The sequence below is a fragment of the Suricata suricatta genome, chromosome 3 (genome assembly GCF_006229205.1).
Source record: "Suricata suricatta isolate VVHF042 chromosome 3, meerkat_22Aug2017_6uvM2_HiC, whole genome shotgun sequence".
In the NCBI taxonomy this organism is placed as follows: domain Eukaryota; kingdom Metazoa; phylum Chordata; class Mammalia; order Carnivora; family Herpestidae; genus Suricata; species Suricata suricatta.
Window position 1 is genome coordinate 101,137,657 of NC_043702.1, and position 8,335 is coordinate 101,145,991.

The 8,335-nt window shown below is 45.4% G+C and overlaps 1 pseudogene; it reads right to left on the bottom strand.

Annotated features, from left to right (window-relative positions):
• Positions 1 to 2,116: 2,116 nt before the first annotated feature.
• On the bottom strand, positions 2,117 to 2,813 carry LOC115287048 (annotated as a pseudogene).
• Positions 2,814 to 8,335: the final 5,522 nt, after the last annotated feature.

An 8,335-nucleotide genomic window follows, 5' to 3' on the forward strand; every position in this document is an offset into this window, starting at 1 on the left:
TCGGTTAAGTGTCGGATCCTTGGTTTTGGCTCAAACTCTCACAGGTTTGTGGGTTCAAGGCCCTCATTGAGCTCTGCACTGACACTGTAGAGCCTGCTGGGGATTCTCATTCCTTGCCTCCCTGTTCCTCCCCCACTTGCACACACACTGCCTCAATAAAAAAAAAAATAAACAAAAACTTAAAAAAAAGAATGCAATGTCTGCTAAGATATCAGAACCTTTCAGAGTGAAGGACAATGAACACTGCAGTATTTTTCCTTTGGCTTTCTTTTCTTTTTGAGGAAGAGGATATTTGTGTGAGGTTCAGCTGCAGTGCTTTCATTTGTAACGTTTCATGCTGTTATCCCGTCTAACCTCCGGGGTCTGATCTTCAAAAAAAGTAGTTAAACAAGGATCCAAATTGACCTGATCAGCCAAATCTGGAACAGGGAAAGTTGCTTTCCTCTTACTGAACTGTCCCCTGGACAGGGACAGGGGCGGGGCCACAGAAATGCAGGGACATTTATTGTCTGAAGCATTTTTAGGATTTATGCTCTTTGTTAAACCCACCATAGTGCTCCGGGGGAAGCTGGTGATTCATTAATTCATTGCGATGATTTGTCCTAATTATTCTAAATGACTGCCTTGTCTTCTCAGACCAGCTGGTGCTTGGAAGCGAGGGTAAGTTGCCAGCCATGAGCATGGCGGTCGCTGCAGAGTCGTGGGCGCTGGGCCTTCAGGGTTCATGGTCATGGTGTCAGGACGGCCTCACCGATACTGCTGGCCCGACTTGATTGTGCTGCCGCCTCGGCTGGAGTGTGGGTCCCCGGGGGCTTGCTCGGTCTGCATCCTTCTCCTCTGTGCTGTAGCAGGATTCTCACACAGAGAGTCATGACACAGGCTTTTCTTTTCCAGGAAGCAGCTTGATTCCTGCCAGTACCGCTCAGTTAGTTTCGTAGCCAAAGAACTGAGCCCTCAAATACTACGTGGCATTGTTTTTTAATATAATATATGTTTTACTTCTTTGTCTCCCATATATGGTAACACACAAACACATAGTCTGATATTTTTTGTAAATTTTTAAAAATGTTTTTATAAGTTTTGAGAGAGAGAGAGACAGCGTGATCAGGGGAGGGTCAGAAAGAGAGAGAGACACAGACTCTGAAGACAGGCTCCAGACTCTGAGCTAGCGGTTAACATAAAGCCTGACGCAGGGCTCGAACCCATGAACTGTGAGATCATGACCTGAGTGGAAGTCAGACGCTTAACCGACTGAGCCACCCAGGTGCCCCACACGTAGTCTGATTAAGTGATCTCATGTTACAAGGTCATGAGGGATGTTGTCGCTTACTTGTGTAGTCAGGGTGTCTTGAGGTTTTTTTTCTTCCTCTTTCCTTAGGGAGGAGACCCTACCACAATGCCTCTTCTAACTTTGCTGGGGAGAGAAGAGCCCTGATGAATGGTGTTTGTCCCTGTCTTTAAGGCTCTTAAACTTGGTCTGACTTTCTAACAACTGCCTATGACAAGAAAGATCCATCCCTTACTGCACATGACCAGGAGCCAAGCTGGGGGTTGACTGTTTTGCTCCAACTGCCTCTAAGGGTCTTGGTGAGGGAGTGATGCCAGGGATTGTATCCCAGGTTGCTGACCCCCGAAATCGTGGCTCCTTTGCACATCAGTCTCTCCCTTTTTTTGTCCCCACACTCTGAGCCACACGTAGGCTTTATTACATCAGTGGCCTTACACTGGAACATGTATCAAACATCTGGAGTGTTCGGTACAACACAGATTGCTGGCCTCCCTCCCATAATTCCTGACTCCACAGGTTTGGGGTGGGGGGCACAGGATTTATCCTTCTAACTAGTTCCCAAGTGATGGTGATGTTCCTGGTACAGAGATCCCAAAGTGAGGGTCTCGAACTCAAGTGCTTACAAGGGCCAGATGCTGAAGCAGAGAGAGAAATCGTTCTTTGGGAGAAGGCTCTCAGGGCACTTCAGACCTGGGTCAGGCCTGCCGGGGAGGGGTTTCAGGGAGAAGGCCCCCCCACCCATCCTGGGCTAAGGTTGGGGCCCCAGGTCCCCAACAGGAGATGCATTTGCTAGAATTTCTTCTCTTCCATCCCCTGTAGCCTTGTGGTTCAGCCTGTCCTGACACCTCCGTTGTCTTTGCCCTTCCAGTGGGCATGTGCAGTGAAGCCGCTGTGGTCGCTGTGCTTGCAATTGAACTCTGCCATGGGCGCCTTGGAAAGGTTACGGAGGAGCAGGATGGCAGCGTCAAAGGCCTCAGTCCCCTTCTGGCCGCTCTCTCTCTCTCTCTCTCTCTCTCTCTCTCTCTCTCTCTCTCTCTCTCATGCGTCTTGAGGCAGATGGTCCTGCTGCTGTGCCAGTGGCCCCACTCACCTTTGAACCCTTTGTTGTAGAGAGAACCGTCAAAATAGTAGCTGCCCCTGTAGAGCAGTGGCCACCTCGATGAGGTGGCAAGTCCACGTGTTGCCAGTGCCTGGGAAGCTGGCCAGGGTGACGAGCTGCGTGGACTTGGCGAGGAGGAACTTCTGTCCATGCAGCGGTTGTCTTGGACCTGCGTCTGGTACACGATGAAGTAGTGGGGGTCCCGCAGCTCTCCAGCTCCTCTGCGTTGCACTTCTGGGTACAGAGCTGTTCGTCGTCCCCGCTCGTGAAGCTGAACCGCGTGGTGGGGAACCCGCAGCGGCAGGCGGTGCCTGCGAGGGCCGCCAGTGGGTACTCCTCCAGTGGGCTATCCTCGCTCTCCAGCTTTATTAAGCCCTTCCGCTCCGACATAGGCCTCCTTTGTGGGCCCTTGTCTGCTTCCTGCATCCCTGAGCTCTCCTCTTCTGCTGCGATCACTCACACTGGGTCTGGGTTGACAGCCTCTGGCACGCATCCCTGCTGACTCTGCGGGTCAGTGAGGAATCCGTGGCCCACGGCTCCCTTAGGCCAGAGTCTTGCTGCTGGCAGAGCCTGGCTTGGAGAGCCCGGGACTGCACACACTTGACACGTTCCATCAGCTTCTTTGGGCCCCCTCCTTTTCCGATTAGTGGCCATACTTTGTATTTTCCCACATTACACCAGAATGATATTTGCCTCTTCAGTCATTTACACCTTATGTCTCTGGACAGAAGAATAATCTGGGAAAGTGCCAAAACTGTGGGTCATCCCTTAGGCAATGAGCTAATACTGAGCAGGATCTGTGACATAGGGCTGTGTTTGGAATCAGAAGTCCGGAAGCAGGCTGGTTGAGGGCGAAGCAAGGCCTTGCAGTAAGTCAATGCTGAGATTTGAAGCACTTGATTAAGAAGGAGTCAGTGTATCTTTCTGTTAAACTAATTTCGTGGGGCGCCCTGGGGGCTCAAGTCAGTTGATTGTCCGACTCTTGATTTCAGCTTGGGTCATGATCTCGGGGGTTGTAGGATTGAGCCCCACCTTGTGCTCTGCACTAACAATGTGGAACCTGCTTGGGATTCTCTTTCTCTTTGCCCCTCACCCATGCGTGCTCTCTATCAAAATAAATAAATTAAAAAATTAATGTCTTGAGGAGTCATCAAAACCCTGACTGGCTTTTCTTGACCAACTTTCCATTCCTACTCAGGTCTCAGCTTTCCAGTCGTTTTCTCAAAGAAGACTTTCCTAACTCCACAGATTGTAGGTCACCCTGCTTTCTCACATACTGGGTGAATTGCCTTGCCCTTAAATTGACTTTTCCTACTGCTTGCTTACCCAAGTGAGCTGGTGACGTTTAGGGAGGCCAGAACCTCCATCTCGTCCATTACCCTGACATTCCTGGTGTCAAGAGAGGGCTGCTTTGGGGGCAGGCCTGCCTCCCCGTGGCTCTGCAAGACAAGGGAGCTGTGTGCCCACGGTGGGCCCCTCACTACTAAGTGGCCAGGTCCTCTCTTGGGCATCCCTGGCAATAGTTGACAGCTACCTGTCTGGCCTACATAGAAGAAGTTTTTCAGGGCTGGGGTCACACTGAGTGGGAAGATGGTGCAGGTAAAAGAAATGCTGGAGAACCCATTGGACACACAGAGAAGCTCTGGAAAGAATAGTGATGTGCAGGCAAAAAGGAAAATAAGAAAAAGAGTAAAAGAGCCTGTGTCATTAACAGGACCATCGTGTGTCCATGCCTTTGCATGAGGAGCATCCCTAGACTCTTTTTATGTGGTCATTGGCTGGACCAGTTGATCAGGCTGGCCAAGGAACTAGAGCCTGACTTCTGTATCTGAAGACTTTGGCAGCACCTGGCCTATTTATATTTCCAATGAATCCAACAAATGCAGGAAACATATGAAGAGTTATCTACACATAAGAGGTCTTGTATTGAGTTGCACTTCATTTTGCCAAGCCGACTGAAGGCTGGGCTGCTGAGCTTCATTTCCCACCATCAGCTACTTGCTAGGTACATTCATGAGCCTGATGCTAATAAGCTTCAGTCTGATCTCATATGCAACTTGCAGCCTTCAGCCTGGACCAATAAGCATGATGTGTTGTGCTCCCAAGGCACAGATGGTTTAAATTTAAATTCAAATGTTAAAGGAAACAAAGCTGAAATGAAACTCTTTGAATATGGGATAAGAAAACGTTTGATGTTTATTAATAATGAAATCAAATTTAATGGAATTCAGTTGAACTATTAAACTGTCCAGTAAGTACAAATTAATGCCCATTTTTTGAACTTTTTATGTAATCACAGTCATGATTTAGACCTTTCTAGACTGCAGCTATGGGGAGAAATACTGATAGAAGAAAAATAAAACAAACTTCAGGGCATCATTCAGCATGATGTGTGTGAAATTAGTACTCTTGATAGTAATTTGAAGCAGAAGCAGAAACTTTCTAAGTTCAGAGGTGGTAATGACTCCCCTCGTCCCAGGGTTATTTCCCCTCACTCTGCAGTAGCAAAAATGGTCCTGGATGAGAAAGGACATTAATTTCTTGAAGGAGCAGGTGTATCTCACCCACCTGGGTGCAGTGGAACATGAGCCGGGGACCCAAGAGACATGTTTTCCAGCTGTCATGATCATGTAATTGGGCCATTCCCTTTGAAGATGAAGGGGATTATTTAACAATAATACTGGCTCAACCAGTGTTAACTAGAACTGTCTTTGGCCAAATCAAGACCTTAGTTCTAGCCCCAAACCACTCACTTAATAATTCTCTGATCTCAGAACGCCTAGGTGGCTTAGTCAGTTAAGCATTTGACTTTGGCTCAGGTCATGATCTCATGGTTCACAGTTCAAGCCCAGCTTTGGGCTCTGTGCTGACAGCTCACATCCTGGAGCTTCCTTCAGATTCTGTGTCTCCCTCTCTCTGCCCCTCCCCCATTTTCACTCTGCCTCTCTGTCTCTTAAAAATAAATAAACATTAAAAAATTAAAACAAAAGAATTATCTGATCTCATGAAATTATTGAAGACTTCTTTGGTCTCAGGTCCCCCACCTGTTTCAATTCCTGCCTACTAACCGTCAATGGTGTTGAGAATTTTCAGTGCAAGAATGAGTATCTGAGAGTTTCAAAAGAGAAAGGAGCATTTGGTAGTATTGTCTTTGTGAAATGGGAAGAGGTAGCTTCTGGAAACTGTCTTGTCCTCTGTGGACAAGAAGAATGAGAAGTTATTGAGACACAAAATTTAAATTAGTAGGTAGAGTTATATGTCCACAAATTCTAAATGTTTGAGACTTAACTAGGAGCCAGTAGTTTCTATCTTAGCACCAATGTTCCCTTTTATTATTACCCCTTCAGGACTTTCAAGATTTAAGCATCATGAAGGCTTTCAAATGCAAAAATTAACTTTATTTATCAAAAGTACATATGTCTACCAATCCTGAACTTTGGGTTTTAATGAAACACCACTGTGAACATCTTTAGTACCTACAGTTCCAGCTGAATGGAAAGAAAACTAACTTGTAGTATTATTTTGTGACAAATCACCATTTCTTTGGGGCTCTTGCTGAATACTGAGAAAAGCACCTGAGAACTTAGAATTCCACTCCCATCCCCCAAACAAAAAAGATATTATTGTCTTTTCTCTCTCGTGTTTTATAAGTGCCCTCTGTGAGGGTTATGTCCCTGTGCTGCGTTGGCCAAACTTCAGAGCTAGAATTTTGAGGGATGTGTATCTCAGGGGGGTTTCCCCGATGTACCCAAGGTCAAAGAGCTAACAAGAAAAAAAGCAGAGATGTGAATCAGGCCACAAATCCTCTAGTCTCTTTTCTACTTCTATCGCTAAATCTCAGTTCTGCTAGGAACCAGGAAAAAGCTCAAAAATCAACTACTTTTTAAAGCTGACAGAGGACAGGAATTTTCTGAGATTTTAGGATACTGTGAATGAGTATTGAACATGAATAAACACTTAATATGCTGAAGGATACTTGAAACCAGACCAAAATGCAAGGAGGAGGCAATGGAAAAAAACACCTAACCTTGTAACCAAGGGGTTGGTTGACTTTTACATGTTAGCAACGATACCTGCTATCTGCGATTTTTGCCAAACTCCTCAACATTGGCTTAGCTTTGAAAAGTTGGATAACTAAATACGTCTTTTTGTTTTAAGCAGCTCTCAAATAAAACAGATCTAATATATTATATGATGTTGAACAGGTTTTACTTGCTCATTTTACATTGATCTCCAATATTTAGGTAGACAGATATTCCAGTTGAGAGTATGCACAGGAGAAAAATATCGACATTGTGTTTCAAATCAAATTATTTCCACTTTAAACATGAACATTGCCATACTTTTAGACCCGCAGTGAACCAGTTCATTTTACATGAAACCGTAAAAGATGAAGCACATAACTGCATCTTGAGAACTACTATGAGGGTGACCATCACCTGGGAATATCTTAGGTGCCTAAAAGCACCTGGCTGGGCTTGCCTGGGGCAAAGATGCTCAGAAGGAAGATACAGTTGTGCTTCAGTCAGTAGGAGGCCAGTGGGTCCTTCTGGAGGTGGGGGTGGGGATATGAGGAAGACAAATGCTAGCGGGGACGAGGGCACTCTGCCTCAGGAAAGGGGCCCTCACCAAACCCAGGGAGCCCACAGGTGGTGACCAGCACTCTGTCAAGTAGAGGTCTGTGAGGGGATGGAGTGACCTCGGACAGATGCTACAGATACTACATAATCATGTGAGGGAAGGGAGAGCATGCTGAGGACTTGCCAAAAGCCCTCACTGAGAATTTTCCTATGTTTCCTCCTTTATTCTTTGTTGCCATCCTAGGAAGTAGGTGCTAGTTTATAAATAAGGAACTCAGAAACTCCTGAGATAAGGTGTGTTTAAATTCATTGTCCAAGATTACAGTTGTAAGTAGACAAGATTTGTCTATGTATGTAGGACTGTGTGTTCTGAACTTTTAACCATTCCACAAAATAAATGTTTTACAACTTAGAGTATTTGGGGATTGTGATAAGTTATTTGTGGGGAAGAGACAAGGAGAGAAGGAATGGAGTAAACATTTTTATTTTTGAGCTTTCATTATACAGTATATTGTATATTACATACTATGCATCATATATTCTAGAGGAATTTGTTTTTAATGTATTAGGTTATTTCACCATTGGTCATATATTTTTCTGAAATGATAACACAAGAGCTCGGACATGTTAGAAAAGAACAACTTTTCAATGTCATTCAGCTAATACAGGGATGAAAGGGATTTTGCATCTTTGGCTGCAAAGTTGATACCCTGGTGGAATAGTTACCCTATTCCATTCTGTTGACATACAATCTTTTGCAAAATAATGGACTGGAACACATGGGTCCCGACTGCTCCTTGAAGTCCCGGGGTACTGGCTGGTGCATCACTTTCTTTCCATCATGCTTCTTATGTCAGTGCCCGTCTGCCTCTTCTCTCCTAGAGTCTTTGAATCTGCTCCTCACCTGACCAACGACATGTGTCCCTGCCATGCCATAGTCTCTCAGACTTTCTTAGGGGTCTTATCGCCTAATTTTAAAGACATTTTGGTTTCATAGGATGTGTTTCATCTGGGGCAGCTGGGTTTTTTTTTTTTTAATTTTTTAAATTTATTTTTGAGAGACAGAGAGAGACAGCATGAGCAAGGGAGGGTCAGAGAGAGAGGGAGACACAGAATCCGAAGCAGGCTCCAGGCTCTGAGCTGTCAGCACAGAGCCTGATGCGGGGCTCAAACCCACGAACTGTGAGATCATGACCTGAGCCAAAGACGGACGCTTAACTGACTGAGGCACCCAGGCACCCCAGGGGCAGATGGTTTTAAATGATGTCTTCATGAGAGAAAATGGCTTATATATTCAATAACATTATCAGCCCAATGTGTCCCTTCCTTATATGTTGGTGTTTCTTATTTATTTATTTATTTAAAAAA